This window comes from Accipiter gentilis, chromosome 14 (genome assembly GCF_929443795.1).
Source record: "Accipiter gentilis chromosome 14, bAccGen1.1, whole genome shotgun sequence".
NCBI classification, from domain to species: domain Eukaryota; kingdom Metazoa; phylum Chordata; class Aves; order Accipitriformes; family Accipitridae; genus Astur; species Astur gentilis.
Window position 1 is genome coordinate 6,899,121 of NC_064893.1, and position 22,451 is coordinate 6,921,571.

Here is a 22,451-nt window from a genome sequence, read left to right on the forward strand (position 1 = left end):
TGTACTTGTAAAGCCTTTCCTGTTGCCTTTCACATTCCTCCACAGATGGGCTCTCACTTTCCTAACTCCATCCCTGTATGCCCAGACAGTGTTTCTATAGCTTTCCTGGGTTCCCTGTCCCAGCTTCCACCTGTTGTACACTTTCTATTTATGTTTGAGTTTAGCTAGGAGTTTCTTGACCATCTACACATGCCTCCTGCTGCCATTGCAGGGTTTTCTGCATGTGGGGATGGACCGCTCTTAAGCTTGGATGTTGGGATCCTTCAAAAAAAGCCAGCTTTCCTGGTCCCCTCTTCTTTCCACGGCTGTATCTCATAGGCTTCTTCTAAGCAGATGCTTAACAAGGGAAGAACTGCCGAAATGTAAGACCTTAATTAGAAATTTCACACAATGATTGAAAAGAAAAGTCAAACTTATCCAGCCACTGTTGACCCTGGGGACACTTAAGGTTTCTATTTTGTTCCCACTGGATAAAAGTAATGCCTAACAGTCTGGATGCACTTTGTGTTACTACTAAAAGAGTAATAGTAAAAAAATTTAAATTTGATCAGGTTTGTCTTGTCAACCATAAGCCTGTCTTCAGTTTTTCTCTCTCTTTAAAAAAAGGCAATATAACTTTCAATTAGCACTAGGAAATTTATCTGTATAATTATTCTAATTATTCTATTCTAGACACTTCAGAATAAAGTCCAGTCTGCAAAGAGACATGCAGTTCATTTTAATAGCCCTGATCACTCACCTGCTTATGGACTTTGACAAAGAGGCTGATATTTTGCAAAAATATTAGATCTTCAGAAATAAGCTTTGGGACTTGGATTAAAAAAGGTGCTAGTTGGAGTTATAAGGGGAAACATTTTGAACAGTTTACCACTGATGTCAACCTGAACTGAGTACAGCATTCTTTCAGACTTCAAGATAGTTCATGATTATGATGCAATAAACAGGACTCATCAGGGCTGTTTGACATAATGCAATCATGGCAAAACCAATATTTTTTAAAAGGTGTCTAACTTTAGGATACAAAAAGGTGGTGTCCCTTTCTCTCACACATGGTTTGTGACATGATAAATCTTGCTTGCTACATTTTCTTCTGAGTTTGCTCAGGCTTCAAACGACTACAGAGGCCCTACAGGGTCCTCAGTCTGTACAAAATCAAGCCTTGCCTCCTGAAAGCAAAGAACATGAACTTATCATGGGTGATTGCACTTTTTACAATTCTAATTCCACTTCATTCTTTAGCTTTTGCTGTGTCTATGCTCTCCAACAGAAATAAATATGTGCAGTGACTACTGATCTTAACCTATTTTTTAATTGAAACCATTCAGTCTACATCATCCATTCTCACAGCAACTTTAGATGTGAAGCTCAGCAAACAGCTCAAGCAGCTGAACAGCATGGTGCCCAAATGAATAAGCTCTGCAGGTCTTCCAATAGCCAGTGTTTTACATGGCTTCAGAATGGAAACTTGTTATCTCAGGGTCAGTTAAAAATTCTAGGTTAGATTTTAAACGTATAATAAACTTTGCTATCAGCTTAGTTTAGTAAATGTATGGATTTCATAATGAAATATCACAAAATTATGCAGCTGACAATTCATCTTCTAATTTATTCTCTGTTGCTTCTTGCAACAGTTAAAGTTTTTTCTGATTAAATACACTATGTGAACTGAAATGGCTAATATGACATTTCAAGAGTTAGCAATCAATATAACAATCATTAAATTAATTGGGGTTTTAAATAAAAATGACAGAGACGGGACATGTGAGCAGAGTTATTTCCTTCATTGATTTGTATTTCCTGTCACTTTAATTAAATACTCACTGGTGTTGACTAGATTTATCAGAATTTCCTTCTGAGCAAAACCAAACAAAAAATTATTATTATAGTTACTCGTTTCTAGGAATATAAGGTGAAACCTTTGTTGATTCTAGCAGAACAAATGTTTGACAGAAGCTTCTTGTTAAGTTAAAAAGTGAAGTTAAAAACTGTATGAATTCAGATTTCACTAAGTGCTTTATGATTTCCATTTTATGCTTCCAAATATCCTGATACAATCATACTGCTGATTTCATTTGAAATAGTCATGTTAGAGTCTCTTGCATGGTGAGCTAAAAAACTTCATCTGTATGTTTTAATAAAAGTTTCATAGTTAGATTCAGCAAAGTTACTTTATACGTTGAAACTCAAAGCACCTTGTCAGTTATTTTCAAATACAGTGAGGACATCCATACCTACCATGGCTTAGGATTAAAAAAATGAGCAAGCTACTTGACTTCTGAAACAAAAGTTGAAAAGGATTTCTGCCTCCTATTGACAAGTTAAGGTGACAGGATTTCACTGGTGATTCAGCAACATGGTAATTCCACAAATAATCGGACAGGTTTTGGTTCCTTATAGGTACTGAATAGAATATCAGTATCAGACACCAGTTAAAAAGGTCTGATAGAGATGTAGTTCCTATTTGCTTTCACCTTCATCCTGTGCTACTTGTTGGTTTTTACATAGGTATGGAATGAAGAGGCATGCAAGGAACTTCCTCTCCCCCTTTTCACAACTGGAATCTCAATATGTGGATTCCTCCCTTATCGTGAATTGTCAGAGATATTTCTCCCCTCCTTCAGAGCATGAAGACAGTTGGACCAATATTCCAAGCTCTTTTAGTGAGGTTTTGACCTAGTATAGTGCATCAAGGGGATGCAGATACACTGGTCCAATCAATGCTGCAGACTGGGCAGTTCTGCTGAACCAAAAAGCTCAATGACACATGCTATTTGTTAGGCCACTGACTGCCTAAGAAGGACAACAGAGAAGTACTTGTAAATTGTGATGTAGCCTTGAATAAGCTGCTTCTTGTTTAAAGTGTTTAGTTAGAAACATATTTTGCAGCCAAAGAGCTATGTGAGTGTTTTACTTTGCAATATTCTGGTTCCCTTGTTGGGATAAACTACTCAGCTGAACCAGCTTATTGCCTCATAAAACAGAGCAGCAATACTATTATCGCTTAACTGCACCTGAATTCAGGCAGAACTACTTTGTTCAAAGAGCAGTAAACACTTGGAGTAAGTTGTCAAGTAAGGTCATTGAAGCAAATAACATAAATGTGTGCTAGAGACATAGGACACTTTCATGAAGGAGATTGAAGGATACAGTGACAAGGAGGGATGCAAGTAGGATGAACTGAGTTCAGGAAGGATATATTTCAATGTTATTATTAAAAATTATCCTTTTGCAGAAAGCCAGTAGAAGGCTTCTATGGCACTTATTCCTTATATGCCCCCAAGAGCCTTAAGTAGGACATAAGAGGTACAGAGCAGCAAATTTTAGCCTGGATAAAGAGGACTTTGATCAATCCAGTAACCATCAGAAGTACCGTATTAATCTCTGTGTACCTTTAGAAGGAGTAGCTCTTTGAAATATTTTCTGAACACAGTCTGGTTTTGCGCTCTTTCTTTTCACTGGTTCCCAGCTGAACTTAGAAAGTCACACAGTAGCTCCCCCGCAGCCACAGTTAACGTACAGGGTTGGTTTTGCTACACTGTGACTACATGTGTTTTTCAGACTTTTATCATATGCAAGACTCTCAGAAATTAATCTCATAACTAGCTGGGCAGTAGTCACTTAGCCACTGGCAATTGCTGACCAAGATATTACCTCCTCAGGCAAAGGCAAGTCCTGAGAAATCCTGAACCCTACACTGTCAGTCAGAAGAGACGGCCTTTTACTAGTAATGGCAAAAATCATATTTACTAGGCTCCAAATAACACTATTCCATAGATAAAGCATTAATTTTAATGCTCAATGCATGCCAAATCTTAGAACTTGTTCTCACCTGAGCAGCCCCCTTACTGCCCCTTTCCCTAAACTCAGCACTAACTTCCCCCCACATGCCACAGCTTCTTTCTGCCATCCTCTCTACCCTCAAGCACCTCTGTTGATCCTACCTGTTAACCAAGTTGCCCAAGTGCAATCTCCTCTGCCTCTGCTATCTCTGACTTCTTTCTTACCTCACCTAGGCAATTCTGGAATGTCTCTAAATACAGGTACTTTTCAGATTCCTGTCTCCTTGTTAATACCTGTCCCACCACAGTTCCTCAAGGAGAAAAAAAAAAATAGTACGGTGTCTTTCCCTTCAGCCTAGGCCCTGGGCTGCCTCAAGGTCTCTTACCAGTTCTTTCTCACTGGCCTGTTACCCCCTGACAAACCTTTTCAGAGTCTATAATATTCAAGGTGCATGATCCCATCAACTTCAGTGTTGTTCTGCACCAGGGTACAGAGGTGGTGGGGGAGAGACAGAGACACTGCAGCATTCTTTCTGGATCTCAGTAAGAAAGACGCCAGAACAAATGCTGTAATAAAATACCTAGTTTAGTAAGATGGAACCAAAAGGGGAATATAGATAGCAAGCAAATCTTATAACCCTTCAGATGCGGGAAACTGTGCTTCCTCATGTAGCATCGGACTGACCCTGGATCGATTTTCCCACTGTGAACTGCACAGATCTCGTTCATGCAGAGATTCTTCCTCTGTCCCACGCCATGGTGTCTTTCATTTTGTGTAAAACCCAAAACCATATACTTCTGACAGGCTGGAATGCTATGTCCATCAGAACAGTCACTAGCATGCAGGACAGGCCGGCATGGGGCATTCCAGCAGATTCCCTTGCAGCAGCTACTCATGCTAAGATACGGGCTGCTCAGACCTGGAGTACAAAGCCCAGGAGAGCAGACATGGCCTGCTCAAGATAACTAACTCCTCAAATACAATGTCTTCTGGAAGGCGCCCAATACAATCACAGCTTGGATAAATGGGTGTCAATTATTGTACTTACTATTTAACTAATGTTCACAACCCCAAATGACCCTTTAAAGCAGACTTATCATTTCCCTTCTGAAAATACCTCAGTTTCTCCAATTTTTCAATCAACTCACTGACCTACTCTCCCTTGGAGCAGAGATTTCTCATTGCACAGCCAGCTCAAGTCTTATCGTGAACATGATAGAAATACTCGCTTCTGTTTCAGTCCCAGAAGCGAATGAAGACACAGTTCAGCTTCACATTGAGACAATGACATACAATGCACATACTTTTCTAGAAAAAGAGAAGTGCAACATAGACTTTGCTTCAATGTGCTTTCATAGATTTCTTTAGCTAAAAGTAAGGGAGATTAAAAAAATTTTGGGCCAAATAATAGCTTCTTTCCTTTTGAAAATCTGTAAAGCAGTTTTAGAAAATATGCCTCTGAAAAAAAATCAGATGCATCCACTATTGAACAGCAGCTACTTCTACAGGTAAAAGAGCAAAGTTTGTTTCCACCAATAGAATTAACATTAGAAGGAAATTAATAAGTACAACACTTAAGTCACATGGTTTATTTTTCTCACTTTTTGAGTTTGAAATTACATTATCCAAACAATACTGATTAGCAGGTTCCGTAAGAGTAAGACTCACCCTGTACTTAGGAATTCATGCTGGAAAATTCAATTCCAAATGTTTGTATGATGTCACTTAAGTTCAAATTCAGAAACCCCAATTTAATCTTAATCTCTGATTTTAGGCAAGGGAAAAGGCTATGCATCTCTAAAGAGCCAGTCAAAGGGAATAAAATAAAATACTAGTCAAGGAAAAATGATGTAGCTAATTAGAAACTAGACTCAGGGAGCTGTCTAGAATGTGGGCTTCTTGCAGATGACTCCAACTCTCTTTGCTGTCATATTGTCCTGTCTATAAAATGGGGCTAATACCAGTTCTCCCTGAAGATTCAGATAGTGTTCAAATAGTATTGTAATAGAAGAAGTATAAGCACTTTCTGAAGATGTTTTTTACTTCAGTACCATCAATTTATTTGCCAGAAGTAGTGATTTGTTTTCTTAAAATTTTCAATTGTCTTAGCTAAGTGTCTAAAAAAAGAAGGCTCCATGTATACCTCAAACTATATTTGTTTAGCCAAAAAAGAAGGGCACACCTATACTGCTGCTTTTCAGCAAAATCAGTAGGGTACTCTTCTTCTTTGTCAATATTTTGAGGCTTTTGGTGGGTCATCTCACAGAGATCTAAAAAATTCCAACAGCATTTAAAAAAATCAGTTAAGAAACAAACCAAACACTAGCCTGAACTAAAATGAAGTTATTTCTTGCTATAATATAAAAACCTGAAGGGAATTTAAGTAGGCAAGAATGTAAGACCACATATTAAGTGCCTTCATCCTGCTGAAGGATACAACTACTAAATTAAGGTACTTAATCAGACTTCTTTTTTGTATTTTTGATCTGATTTTCCTGAAAAAACTCATTTTTGCAGGAATCACAATTTAAAACAGTAACCTATCATTATATGCTGTCCTGAAAACTGCCTTGGTGACAAACCAGTGAAGTCATTCACGGTATCCTTTATTTAATTGTAATTAATGGTGCTCTGTGATCTTAGAAGGCCAACTCTACTAAATGTCATTTTATAAATGTGTTTTAAGAACCATGAGGAGGTTGGATAACTAAGAAGCATGTCCACATTTCAGTTATTCAGGCAATTACAGGTATAAAGTACAGGTCAAGTTGTTCAGGATTGATTAGTTATTTTAGATGTTTTATGTTTATATTTATTTCTTAATGCGGGGCCAGTTCTCAGCAACTGTCCTGAAATATGTTCCTTTCAAGATGCCTCAAATTTCATATTCAAAATTCAGCTCTTCCTGAGAAGCATTTACGAGGCCTTGATTTGGCATACAGCTGTATCTCCTCTGTTGAGACTGTTTTATGCCACAGTCATCCCTTCCAGCTGCGAATTTTTTGCACTTTCTTTTAAAATATTTAGAACTGGTCACTTCTTACAGGTGCTTTCTGGCATTAGATGTATTAGACAATCTTCTATGGTCTGGAATAAACTGTGTTCTTCCTATAGAAAATGGTATGCTGAATTATACGCAATCTCAGGAATGGTTGTGAAAGTTATAAAAGATATATGAAGAAAAAAAAATAGACATCCTTCAAATCCTTCCACTGAATTCACTTCCTTTTCTTTTTTTCTATGTCACTGTTTCTTCCTTTCCCCAAACCTGATTAATACCAAAATGAAATGGGAGATAAGACACAGAACTTTATCACAACATGCAAATACTCTTAGAAAACTGTGAAACCAAATCAGAGTCTCAGAACTAAATTGTTTGAAAATAATGTTTTCCCTAGGCACTTCTTCCTTTCTGCCAGTACTTTTCCACCCATTTCCTCTGACCTTCTGAGCAGCTGTACCTGTTCATTATATTATGATTACTATCCATTTAATTTACAAATTCCTCAGAGCAAGAAACTTAAATCTCCACAATCAACCACAGAATTGTTTGTTTTATACTGAGACACTAGAGAAGCTTGATCTGTTTAGTTTATCCAAAAGATTAAAAGGTGATTTGACCACTATGTACAGGTGCCCACACAAGGAAAAAAAAATATAGTCATTGTTCCTTTACTTTGCCCAAAAAAAAGGCCATAATAAAATCCAGTGGTTGGAAGTTCACATCAGCTACATTCAGACTAGGGGAACACAGACATATCTAATGATAATATAAAAATAAGCATAGTAAATCACAGAAACATTTTACGTAGGAAAGTGGAGGATTCTCTTGAAGGTTTTAAATCAAAACTGATTACCAGAATAGATTAAAAATGTCTGCCATAACTCATATGGAAGGGATAGGCTTGATGCAGAAATTATTTGATAGTGTTTTTTGGTTTGTACTGTATAGATGATCGTATTGCATTCAACTATTGCATTCAACTGATCTTTAAAACTAGTCACAGATTTTTATAATTACATGCATACCAGACACACAGATAATTTACCCAGTGTTAGAGCTGGTAAGGGCTTTCTAAAAGAAAGACATTCTACTGAAAATGGATTGTTTCCTTACAACAGAAACATTTTTCAGATATATCCCATAATCTATGAAGTTTTGTTGTGAGTAATTTTGACATCCAGTGTTTTAGAGCACCCCAGAAGAGAGATGAGGAGAAAATATATGGAGAAACCTCAGGTTTTCATTCCAAAAGTGTTATTTTGAAACAGTATTATCTTTTTTTGTTGTTGTTTTTTTTTAATATAATTTATTTCAATGGAGAATAAAACCAAACTTTGAGACTTCAAAACCTCCACAGAAACCTTGCTTTTCATAAGTTTTCTTAATTGAAAATAGTTAAGTACTCCCAAAAAAGGTCATGTCACAGATCTAGATAGTATAACATCCAATGCAGGGTATTATTTGCTCTTCTTGTGAATCATTCATGCCATATTTTATTCCTCTGTCTTTTCTTCCAGATCTTGTTGGTCATTACTGTTCATTTTGCTGACAACAAAATGACAACCACCTTCTGCTGGTTGCTTCAGTTGTGTGAATTGTTGTCAGGGCTCGAGTGCACCTACCGCCTCTGCAACTTCTTATCCCCTCCATGGGGTTTGGCTATCTGTCTTCAAGAACAACGCTGTGCCACCCTGTCAGCTTGGATCAGGCTTGTGTGAAAGGAGCTGTGTAAGGAAGGAAGAGACATGAAAGGCCTCATCTGGAGCCTTCCCCCTTCACTTGGAAGCTGCATTTAAGCTCAGGTCCTTTCCTCTGGTCACTGTCATACGATGCTAGGTGAGCCTGAACCTGGCCAGGTATCTTGTTGGGCCAGACGCTGCCCTGCTGACTTGACTTGCTGGCTTGACCTAGGAACTGCTTGTTGCTACAATATTGTCTGGCCATCACTGGACTTTTGGCTGATCCTTGTTACTGTTGGACAGCTCAGGTTGCTTTCTCTGGACCTGCTCTACTTTTTTGCTCAGATACCATGTTAGTGAAGGTACTGTTCCTGCCAGCCTTGTTGGCAGACTAGTCTCCTGGCTCACCTTTCTTTGTGAAGCAGCCTGCTTTTGCTGTGTCAGGGAACAGCAAGAGCAGGGTTGCTCCCTAACAGATGCCGAGCTGGGAGTTGAGGGTGGCTACAGTGCAGGGTGGGCATGATAATATCACTGATAAGGAGCCATGGCAGTAGGGGCAGTCCCAGAGATGGCAGCCAGGCTCAGTCAAGAGTCCAGATGATCAGGCAAGTTTGTGGTAATATGGCAGGTCCAAAGTCAAGCCAGGAAGTCAGTCTGCAGGTCAGGGTCAGGATCAGATCCCGCAGTCATAATCTGGGTCAGACAGAGTCCATTGATCAACAGGCAGGTCCATAGTGATGAGGCAGGTCCAAGGTCACTCCAGGAAGTCAGTCTGTAGATCAGGGTCCAGATCAACACGGTCTATGTCCAGGCACAAACATGACTGTGGCTGGGCAGAGGACAGGCAGTCCTGTGACATAGCTTAGACAGGGACTGAAGGCCAAGCGTTAAGGTGAAATGGGGCTCCTGGGCCCATTGGTGGCAGGTGGGCGTGAAAGCCCCAAATAAGGCTGGTCAGGGCCATTAAGGCCTCTTAGTGCACTCAAGACCTCGGCAATTGTACTTCATACATATGCCCTCAAATTTCTGGTGACAAGGTTTACATGCTGCTGATGACAAGCAACAGTAGAACTTCTGGAGCCACTCCTAGGAGCAGTAAAGAATGATCTTGAGTGTGGCTTTACCTTCCTGAGTCAAAAGAATTGGCATTGCAGAATCTAAATGAATGTGCCTCCTTGCTTGCTACCTAAGATGGCAGTCCTGGGATAGCCTGATGTTAGTCAACCTGCATTAGAAATTGTTATTCAGGAAGACTATCACATTATCTTAAAGCAAACAAAAGAAAAACTCCTGAACAGCCTATTGTCTGCTTACTCTGTGAGCAAGATAATTGTTAATATGATAGGCAAATCAGGTACTATAAGTAAAGGCCATACGATGAAGTCACAGCCTTGCCGAAGATGCATTTCTTGTCTGCCCTATCCATCACTCTCTAGAGATTTCAATTTCACAGGTGAAATTTACAATCTGATAAGGACATAGCTGCTTATATTGCTCAGTCGCTCTGCATCATTAAGCATTGTAACTGGTGATTTTCTCAATGACAAGTTACATAATTGTCTTGTCTTTGGAGTTCAGCACCATCTTTTTCTTGAACCAAATTTATCATTTGTAATTGTTTAGGAAAAGGCTTTAGCCACTGCATCAGAATCCCTACACTCTTAGACAAGTCTTACTACAGAAATTAATCTAAATGCTAGTTTTCATGATTAGGAAGACGGTTGTTGTCAATACAATCAGAAACTCAACCACAACAACATTAACAGACAAGACCAGTTGTCCAAATTTCCAGTCAGACCATACAGTGGTCCATATAGAGATTCGAAGATGATAAATGTTACTTCTGCAAAAAGAAAAACAGCAATGCTTCAGTTTGGTCATCAAAGATCGACAGTATGAAGCATATTATATCAAAGATTCTCATTTGTGGGTATTGCTTTGACAATAAGTAAAGAAGTGTTATCACATCCAAGATGTCTTGAAGATCTCTGAAATGCTCATTACAATGGTAATAAGTGCGCATGAGAATGAAATGGAAGTTAACTGAGGTCTCCTCTGAAGAGACACATTCCATTGCCTCATTTTCATAAATTGTCAAGTCTGCTCTGATGACAGTGGTATGGACATGAACACTGGCATAAATGTGAGGTGAACTTTTTCTGTGTATTCTTCTCAGAAAGATTGCTTCTTATTGGTATATCAGCCTTCAGAAGGAGATATTAAAATAGGCTAATAAAGTATCAATCTCCATTTCTGAACATGATCAATCAAAATTGGATTGGACAATATCCTGGTGAGTATGATGTCAACCTTGGAGATCACTCTGTTTTGAGTAAGAGCTGGACTAAATGACCTCTAGCTATCGTTCCCAGTGTAAATTATCCTATCAACTCATTTATGCTGTTAGGAATCAGTTTCTTTGGCATCTGTCATCAGTGGAGAGTAACTAAGAGACATTGTCAGTGAGTTCTTTCAAGTGTTTCCTGAAAAACTGGGAGCTTATAAGAAACAATCAGTGTTATTTCACCTGGATCCAACAGTCAAACCAATTCTCATGAAAGACAGAACTTCACCTTCAGTGTACCGTACCAATGGAGAACTATACTGAACTTGTGCATAGAATAATGAGTTCTTGAACTGGTCACATTTATAGATTTATCAGTTATGGTTGTACCAACACACAAACCAAAAAGAGTCATGAAAATCTGTCAAGATCATGCCATGCTAATATGGCATGCTAGTGGTGCACATCCAGTGCTGGTTTTAAGTGTTTGCTGCTTTTGCAGGAAGCATACTTGAAATCTGTTCTCTCAAAGTATCAGCAAATTGTCAGTGAAGATGCTACAGGTGTGCAGATGAGAGTCACACATTGAGAAAAAATCCAAATTAAGGTTTCCTCACCTGTTGAAGAGTTATAGCTGCAGTACCAATGTTTGTTAAGGTCCTGATTTTCATTATATTTGAGGATGAGCCGAAAAGTTTTGAACTGATTTGGGAAGTGAATATGAATTCAGAAGAAGTACATACAGAGGGATTACTACTGTTTTGTGTGGTATCCACCTGAGGTGCTGTTGCCGTTATGTGCAAGATATTGGAGAAAGAATGTATGTCATATTTGTGTTCTGCCTCTCTCTTTCTCTTTTTCTATCTCTGTCTGGGACCCATTTGTGTGTCGGTATTGTTACTGTTAGTTTCTGGGAAGAAGTTACATTCACTGGACACTTGCCACAAGTTGCTCCAGTTGCTTATATTCAGCTCCACAAACATAGAAATCATCTTGTCTAATATTGTTCAATATAGTATAGATGTTCTAGATGATTGTAAGTAGAGGACTACCCAAACCTGGTGCTTCTGAAACAAATCTATTTTGCAACAATTCACTTTGTCTCAGCTAACATGCTATCTTTTTTTCTGAAATCACCTTTTATGGTTCAGGAGGAAATAATGAAGCAAGTTGATTGTTCTGGGAGCCAAGATACTTGCTACTTTTTTTTCCAAAAGGTTCTACAGCCCTTTTCCCATTACTTGTTTGGGAATGACGCACTCATAATGAGATCAAAATGCATGTTCAGGTAGCAGGTGTGTGTCTGGTCACGTTACTGATTGGCTGTAACCTTTTCTTTTAGAATTTTGTTGTTCAACACATGATAAAACTGCATTTAGCTGCACGTTTTGGGTTTATGCGGTGGGGGTTTCATAGCAGGGGAGAGGGTTATAAGGATGCTTCCTGTGAGAAACTGCTAGAAGCTTCCCCGGCTCCGAGTTGGACCCGCCTCTGGCCAAGGCTGAGCCCATCAGTGATGGTGGTAGCGCCTCTGGGAGAACAGATTTAAGAAGGGAAACCCGTATAGGAGAGAAGAGTGGAATGTGAGAGAAACCCCTCTGCAGACACCGAGGTCGGTGAAGAAGGAGGGGAGGAGGTGCGCCGGAGGAGGTTGATGCCCCTGCAGCCCGTGGTGAGACGGCAGGCTGTGCCCCCTCCAGCCCATGGAGGGGAGCAGGGAAGCGGAAGCCCACCTGAAGCCCCTGGAGGACCACATGCTGGAGCAGGTGGATGCCCCTGAAGATGGCCATGACTCCATGGAGCAGTCTGTGCCTGAAGGACTGCATGCTGTGGAAAGGACCCAGGCTGGAGCAGTTTGTGAAGAGCTGCAGCTCGTGGGAAGGACTCACACTGGAGAAGTTCGTGGAGGACTGTCTCCCGCAGGAGAGACCTCATGGTGGAGCAGGGGGAAGAGTGAGGAGTCGTCCCCCTGAGGAGGAAGGAGACAACATGGGATGAACTGACCCCAACCCCCATTCCCCATCCCCCTGTGCCAGGAGGTGGAGAAAACCAGGAGTGGAGTTGAGCTGGGAAGGAGGGAGTGGTGGGGGAAAGGTGTTCTAAGGTTTGGTTTTACTTCCTCATATCCTTGTTTTGATTTGATTGGTAGTAAATTAAATTGATTTTGTTTTTTCCCCAAGTTGAGCCTGTCTTTTGCCTGTGACCATAAGTGGTGAGTGATCCCTCCCAGTCCTCTTGACCGACAAGCTTATCTTTGTATTTTCTCCTCCTTATCCCACCGGAGGAGGGGAGGAGTGAGAAAGCAGCTTCGTGGTGCTTTGAACTCTGGCTGAGACTAAACCATGACACTGCAGTTAGCTGATTTTATGGCTGAGTGTTTAAATATTGGGAAGGTGTTCACATTTTAATATAAGGAGGGGCTTCATGCATTTGTTTTGTGGAATCTACAGATACAGAATATTTTATTTGGAAAATGTTTCTAGTATTTCCATCCACAAAACATTTCAAAGAATGCTCTTTCTTAGATAAATTCTCTGGATTTAGACACTCGTGTGCTCAAGAAACATATAGAATACTTTCAAAGAATACAGCACAGTATGGCTTGTGGTACGGACAGATGCCAAATGACATCACTGCAAAGTCCAGCTCAGTCTGGACAGTAATAAGTGAAACAGTCCAACAGTAATAAGTGAAAAATCTCTAGCAGACTCAAATGGATTTCTTACCAAGACCATAATGTATAGTCAATGTAGTGAAAATCTCCGTGAGATCTGACTGTAAACTTGAAGACAATGCCGAAGAGGAAGAGGACAAGTTATTACTGTCCTTCCTCTGATCTGGTAAATTAATAAATCAGTGTCAATTTTAGTCAAGCACCTGGTTATAGTTACAAGAATATATATATGAGCCAGAGCCATCAATGCTGGTTTTGAATAGCTATTTTTATAATCCTGAAAAAGAGGAAAGAAAAAAAAAGGGGGGCATTTTTCGGCATTTTGGACTTCATTTACTGTATTGATATAATTTTTAAAATGGGCAGTTAGAACCCTACTGATTTTAATCATTGGCAGTTTTCAGAATCTATAAAAAAGCTATCTTGAGCCAATTATCAGACATATTTGCAATTGCTCTTTGTGTCATAGCAGCTTTAAGGACTTCTGCCATCTTTTGTTACAGTCTTTTTTTCCCCCACACTCTCTCCTTGGAGTCCTTGCCTAAACCTGGAGTTCTCACCCCTACCCTTTCTTCTTAGCAGTATCTTTCCTATATTATTTCTTTCCTCCTCATTTGCATACCAGTGGGTCCTTGTGGTTCTATTTTATGTGTTTAAAAGGACCTTTTTTCATAGAGGAAATTGTCTTTCTCATATAAAAAAGGAAGGGATTTTGCCCCAGAACAGGGGGTAAACCAGCAAGTACTGTCAACATACCCGCAGACCCTCGCAGAATAGAATGGACAGAAGTACTCCTCTACAGCTCTGCTTTTCCCAGAAAAGATCGCAGAAAGCAGTATTGCAAAATGGCTCATATGAACCCCTGAGGAGTCCATAGAGTTCTGTTGTGCCTGCTGTCATGGTCCACATATACAGAATAACAGACATGAAGGACTATTGCAATAATTTAACATAACTTTCTGCATCACAATGCCCGCAGAGGTTCCTGCTTCAAGTACCCAAATTTCCAGCTGTGGTATAGTATGTCCATTATAGAGTTATTCAATAATAATTCAATATTCCTTATATCTTGAGTTAAGATTTCTGATGTATAGGTACCCTCAATATGAAAACAATCAAAACGAAATTGTTCTACATTTCTAATCTGTGTAAGTTGAATTTCCAGTTTTAGATACTGTATATTATTTTATGTCTTTCTACTATTGGTAGAAAGATTAAAATTTGTCTCATGTAATAACTCATTTGCAGTAGCTGTATAATGGGCTGAGTAAGTGAAGATTGAACTCAGCCTGCTATGTGAAATAATTTTTAAAATCATTAAAAGATAAAACCAGAAAGATGGAATTGGCAGACATATTCTGTGTGTTTTGATAACACACAGAAACATAGGTATAGACTGGAAAGTTACATCTTAATAGGTTGTTTACTAAGGAAAACAGTCCTTAGGCTTTCATTATAAACGGCTTCTCCAGAATACAAGGCCTTCATTCTTTTGTCTATTTTCTCTCTTCAGTTTATCCACATTTTCTGAGTATGGATACTAGAATTTGTTGCAAGACCTTTGGTGCTAGTATTACTAATGGAGGAAAAGCTGAAGCCATACTGCTAAAAGTTTCAACATTTCATTCTACTTGACCAACTCTGAACACTTCGTCCTCTTACAAAAATCAAAAAATCTCCATCATTTTTACAGGGCATGAATATTTTCATGTGTAAACATATTATGAAGACACATAATGGGAAACTCAGTGTTTTCTTAAGTTACAAAGATGTCCGTTTCATTCAAAGCATGATGTTCTAGTTCTCACAGTTATTTTGTCAGTTTCTTCTGATCCTATGTGAAGAATCATAGCATCACATCTATCATCCAGAAAGGGAAAATAAGGTGCAGCAAAGGGATAAATTATGCCAGAAGCCAGAGAATAGGTCCATAACAATACGAAAAACAGAAATTTGATGTTCTGATGCTATAAAGCTTGCTCACAATGCTGTATAACAATAATTTCTGTGAATTGACCCAGTAAAACTATACTTTAGTGTAAAATAATATTGTATTGACTCCACATTTTTCTTGTATTTTTTCCTGACTGTCATTTTTTATGACGTGTATGCCAGCCAGCATTGAAATTTATTAATAGGTAGTTACCCAAATGGATGCTAAACATCTAAACTCCTGCAAAACTTGATGACCTCTGCTAGCCATAGGGCTTGAACATTTAATAAGGTTTTTAGCATTAGATGATTACCACTGAGGCCTTCTGTAACTGTGTAGCATTTGATATTTACAAGAGTTTTCAAGCACCTCTAGAAATAACACCAGGCAGACTTGTATTATGCACTGTAGGTAATCCCATTGTGAGAAGGTCTTTTGTTTGAGTTCAGCTTGTAGCTCAGGAAAATTGTGTGAAACAGGGCTAATATGTTATTTAGGCTAGTCTTGGCTAGCTGCTAATATGATTTTAAGGTTATTCATATACCTACTCTAGAGCTCTTTCATATTGGTTGCACAGTGTACTGAAATTTTTAGTGTTTCTGGTTTAAAGAAATTCAAACCTTTCCATATCCAGCTCCCCAATACAGCTGACTTTACTAGCTATTTCCTTAAGAATTTCTGAGTTCACTCCTTTGAAATATGGAACTTTATTCACAGATTTATTCAAATTTGTCCTTACCTTTAGTTTGATCTGACTCACATTAAATTGACTTCAGTTTAAACTGAATCAAGCAATAACTATTTTCTGTGACCTAATCTCCCACCAGCCTGTCTGAAATAACATCACAATTTTTCAGTTCAGCTACTATTTGATAAAAGAAAAGAAACAAACCCTCAAAATCATATCACTTGTAACACTGAGGAATATCTAGGCTTCACCATTGTCAGCAGAACTTATTCTCCAGTCTACTTCTCAGAAATCAACTCCTGTTAGTATTTATTCCTCTACAGCTTTAGAGAAATCTCTATTAATTTCCAAATTTGACACAGGAATTTGTACCAGACTCCCTGTATTATTATAGTAGACATGTTTTTACTAGGCCTGCCCCCCAAAATAATTTGATGCTTTTTATTTTAGCCAGCTCAGTCTTATTGTGCTTTCCTTCCTAACTCTTAATAGCCCACCTATAAATGTATGTGTTAACCTTCAGCTTTAACTTCTGTTTCTTTGTTTCCAAAGCAGCACATCCTCTTCAGTGCATGCTTTATCACCACAATTGCTCTTCTGTCATGTTCCAATAATCTTTATAATGCCCTAGATCATATTCTGCAATGGTAGTTCATGCCCTTCTGTCTTGTTGCTCAGTTTTTGGCCAGAAAATCTAGTCACTGTCTAGCCCTCCAACTTTCGAACTGTTGGAACCTCTTAATCAGCAATCACAACAAAAAACAGGACACCCATCATAGAAGTAACTTCCTCCATGATCTTCTAATACTGGGAAGTCTATGGACACTAGCATCTCCAAACTATAGGGAAAATATTTTGTGTTCAATATCATAGGAAGTAAGAAAAAAATACAGTTGTTTATTGCTTTTCTGTTATCCCATGGGCTTTGAACCAAGCATAGCCTGTGAGGAGAGGGTCTTTATCAATCTTTTTGAGGGGTCAGACAGGAAAGGATGGCTTGTTTAGAGAACTCCTGCCAGACTAAGAAGGCCAGGATTATACAGTGCCTCTCTCAACTAAGCAGCAGACTAAGCAGGGCTTTATCCTGACACAGGCAGGAGCTGATGAGGCACAATCTTATGACAATCTGGAAGTTACTTCCTGCACCAAAATCTCATAACTCTGCCTATTGGTCCCAATGGTTCACAGTTTTCTTCCTCCACAGACCACAGTGTAAAGTAAAGAGAGCAGCAGCTCTGAATGCACAGACCAAAGTGGGGGTCCAATGCAGAAGATGCCAGAAAAGCAGATACACAGTAAGTGCATGGTTGTATATGACGTTAAACTACAGGGCAAAGGTGTGAGCGCTTACACTTCTAGGTAATAAGTATATTTTTTAAATCTTGGCTAATGTGTTCCTCTCATCTTGCCGTTTCACCTGCCTGCACTTCTGCAAACTATCTACAGTAATGAGATCTTATTTGCACTTTTATATAAAGTACTAGTTTTGCTGAAATGTGACCTGTATGGTTTTAGTAATATTTTATTAAAAACTTACAGAGGAACACACATCCCACAATATGAAAGCATATTTCCCTTGCATAAAAAAGTTTCAAGTTTTATTAAAAATCATAATACTCCACAATATATCATGAAATATTAATTTCATATTCATAACTATAGTCAAAAGATATTTCCTGAAAAACAATGCAAAATATAAAGAAAATATCACAACCAAGTTTTAATAAGGTAGAGGCTTAAGATAATAAAATCAGTTCTTCTCTTACAAAGAGTAGCTTAAGGCAGCTCTTTGACCACGTGTCACTTATGAGTCTTCTCTTGAAAATCTGTGTACTGCTGGTGAACCCTTGATGAGATTCTCTCTGGTTTTCTGTTCACTGCACAACGGGCTGTTCAACAGTCTGGAGTCTTGTTCTAGAACTATAACACTTTTCAGTCTTTCAATTGCACCTTTCTTTAGCATTTTGTCTCAGTTTAAAAATTCTTGAAATTAAATTAAACTCTTTTCCAGGATCCAAACCAAGGTCTATTAAAGAGCCTTTCTTCATACTAGGTATCTATAAACAAACTTTTAGAAAACTGAGCAAGATGACAATTTCCTTTTAATTGAAACAGTGGAGACAGAGAGTGATAATGAAGGGGGAGAGAGTAGCTCACAGTTTACAAGGTTATGTGACACCTCCAGCCTATAACTCTCCCTACTAAATAAACTTGGAAAAAGTACTGCACCAAGGAAGACAAGTCAATAGCAAATGGCTACTCAGCATACTCCTCCTTTCACCGCTGTAGCTGTCTGTAGCACAGTTGCTGCTGATCGTGGCACTAAGAATATCCTTAGTTGTGCAGTTGTTGATACACAAAGCTAGTGTCCTTTCTCTTGTGAAGATGTTAACCACCACTCCACAAATCTCTGCATTTTTGCAGTCATTGGCAAAGAAGTACAAGGTAGCATCTGGGAAACAACAAAACCCAGGCAAGAAATGACCGACTGCATAAGCTGAAAGGAATCACTGAAAGTGAGGTCTTGATTCTCCCGTTGTTCTTGCTAATCCCCTAAATCCAGATGCTTTTGATTGACTTCCATTGCATTTTCCATAGCACTCCAATGGAAATATCCTGGTACACACAGGGATCATTAGTCACACTGATGAGATACCTTCCCATGAAGCAGACTTTATTGCAGAGCTGGTTGTCATCATGGTGGAGAATACTCTTTGGACTGCAGTAGGAGAGAGCTAGCTGTGTGCATGCTGCTATCAACCATCTCATCAGCAAAAGCCTAGTGCAAATACGCTGTCCATGTACAACTGTCTAATCCACACAGAATGTTGAAGCTGAAGGTAGGTAGGAGAACACTTAAAATTTCTTAGTTTGTGCATGGTTTTTTTCCAATAAATACCCATTCAAAATGGTTGGTGGGTTCCAAATATCTGTTGAGACTGCTGGAGTTTGGTAGGAATCACTTTTCTTTTTTTAAAAGTACAGTAGCAATGTATCTCTAACTGATTACTTGCTATCTTTATTTAGAAGAAAATGTACACATACATATTCACCATTCCCTCCTTTACTCTTTTCCTTCAAATATGCTTTTTATTCCCATCTATTTCAAAGGAGGAGAGGAAAAAATTCTTCCCGTGTTTTGTTCCCCAGATATCCCTATTTATAGCTTCCTAATACCAACAGATGCTAAAAGTGTCTCTGTGTGACAGTTGGGAAATGAGGGAAGTGGATGTGTTTATTTTTAGAAAAAACCCCACCCTACATTACAAAAAAAGGTAGCGGGTCTGCTTTGTGTATTGTGTTTTGAGGCCCTGTCATCCTAATGAAGAGTCTAAGAGTCAGCATTAGTGAGGAAATGGAGCACCAGCCCAGAAAGGCAAGAAAAACCCACCACAGTCTCAGTAACGTAATTAAAAATGACTGTGGTGTGACTGAACCAGGGATCTTCTTCAAATTAAAAATGAATTTACTGGAGGGATGATTTTCTTAAGCAGATGGGACGAGTGAGCTATTAGCATGGGCCTTAAACATCATTCGTGTTGACAATTTTTTTTCTAATTACTCCCCCTGCAGATTTTCAGCAATGAGAAATAGCTAGAAGAAATGCACTTGACTAGTTGCACACCACCGCTGCTGCCAGAAATGTGTGACACTTTAAGCAGATCATCTCTTGTCAGTTTATTTTAAAGTCAAGAGACAAGAGTGTTTGTACCGAAGCACGAAGCAAGGCGCTGTCAAGGACTCGGTTACAATTTTCTGTGTTCTGAGACCAGTTTCATTTGTTCCCCAAGCCCAAAGCAGATCAGAGCTGGTTTGGACTTGGCCAGGGCTTGACTAGTAACAGTTCCCGAGATACTATTTGCTGTCTGTGGGCAGACACAGCAGGGCACACACACCTCAGATACTCCTATGCAGAATGCTCTAGTGGCAGTAGTGCCAGAGCCTCTCCTGCTGGCTTCCTTGCAACTAGGGCCTTCACTGCTCCACCACTCGCTACCCTCATGCTTGTGCAAGGATTCAGGTCAGGTCAGAGAATTTAGCTCAAACTCGTTGTGTTGTTACTTAAGACTGGTCAACTGTTCTAAGTCAGGTGTGTCCTGTTACTGTATGTACCGTTAATTATAACTTTGGAATCATTACGTAGACAAAGAGGAGCAAGACTTTCCAGCAATCTATACGTCAGTCCTGCCCCACAGAAAGACTCGTATAGATCAGAAATGCCGGTATCTGAAGTTTTACCTCTAGCTGATTTGAGAGATAACAACCATATGCAATGACTGTATCTGGATCTGTGTGACATCCATGTTTCAGGGTGCTTGGATCTCCTTTCTACATAAACTTAATAAATGGTAAACCATCTTTTCATTGTTAGAAGACACATCATAAAGCTAGAATAGCTGAGTGGGATGCAAATTATTCAATTTCCATTGTGTGCACATCCAGAAAGGCCTGTAAAGAGCATGAGCATAATTTGGACAAATTGCTGTGGATAAGTGCAGTATGAACGCCGCAGAGCATGTAGCCATAGAAGTCAAGCAATGGTCTACCAAAAGAACTCCAATGGTAAGTAGCCTGTAATCAGTATGTTATTCCTTACAATCCTATGTTCTTATATTCTATACTCCTGTTCCACTTTCAGTGACCAAAGCTAACACTTCCCTTAACACTCTTAATAGATTACCTTCACTTACATATAGATGGTTAATTGGAACTTCAAAAAGCAAAAGGATTTAGAGAGTGGGAAAGATACCGTTACCTAAACACCAGAGAAGGAGAGAGAATGTGAAAGGATAAGCTGCTGTATTTTATATGAAATCTCCAGTAGGAATGGGGTGAGAACAAGAGGTGCTTGGTTACAAGGGTAAAGCTTGCTCAGGCATTTAATGTGTACGTGATAAATCCCTACAAAGTCCACGCTGCATACAACAAAAGTCTAAGAAACGGGTCATGAATCCACATCTGAAAGTGCTGATACGTGTAGGAAAGTACTTCCTCATGACTGACTGACTTGCCTTTAAGAGCACTCTATTAGTGCTAATCAGCTGTTTTGAAAAAAATAATTCAATCTTTAGCATTGTTAAATTAGGTAAATGGGAATGCTCAGCTTCTACTGAATGTTAATTAGTAACTGCCAGCTTTTTCACATGCAGGTAAACCTGGCTGTATGAGCAAACTTTGTTCTGGCATTTTCCGTCTGACTTTTACTTCACAATTTGAAAGACAATTTCGATATGTGGCAGGGGCTTTGCACAGGTGATCTTTAAAAGTCCCTTTCAACCCAAACCATTCCACAATTCTATGATTCTATACTTCTGCTTGTTTTGTATTTGTATACAACATCTATATGGTATTCTTGAAGAAAAATTAGGGACCTCAGTATTGGTATTCCTATGTCTTTAGTCTGTGAATACCACGATTGCTTTTTTTGAAAATGTTGTGGGATTTGGTTTGTTGTTTGCTTTTTTTAATTTAATCTGGTGCTGTCTTTAAAAAGCTAATCGCTTCAGAATGCTTTGTTGACAACAAAGCCTGGTTTGCTATCCCCAAAACCCCATATGCTGTTAAAAGTGGTATAACTCACTAACCACATAAATTGTATTGACAAATGTGATCACCAGAATACCGTGACTTCTGGTACCATGCAACAGGAAGGATGACAATTTGATCAATTGCTAGGCCCCAATATGTCATATTTATGGGCACATCGTGTACAAGATCTCTTCTGATGTTTGGAAGCATTTTCCTTCTGGAACTGAGGAGCCTATATGTGACATATTACATACTAAAAATGCAGACATATGAGATGTTAGCAGAAAAAAGTCTCAATTTCTAGCCTTTTATACTTGGTTGTAAAGAGAAGGTACATTGGCACTCTGGTAATCACTCTATTATTCATAGTGCAACCAGCATCCATTTAGACTCTTTGGATTTTCACCTACCTTCTCTATTTGACTTTACTGAGAAAAAGATGGACCAGGAGTAAAAAACCACATTTATATCACTTTGAGCCTGGGTGCTCTCCTTATGTGACCCATTTTTATTTTTCTCCAGATATAAGGAAAATCAAAGTCTGCAGTGAATCAGAGAGTCCCCTAGGAAACCATTGGGTCCCTCAATAATTTGGTGCTTGAAAAGCTACTTTTTATCTTTTTTTGTCCCATTTCAAGTCCTAAAGTTTGTAACTTCTGTTGCCTTTCCCATCTTTCAAGTGCTGCATTTAACTGAAGAGCAAATGGAAGTAACTTGCTGTAGATCATGCAGTGGTGAATCTGTAGGTACTTTATACATACCTGGATGACCTGCACAGTGTGTACTGCGTAAGATCAAGTAGAGACTTAGTATGTGTGACCTGAACTGATAGCAAAGTCACATCAACAACCCTGAGGGAATCACACAGTCTGGTGTTCAA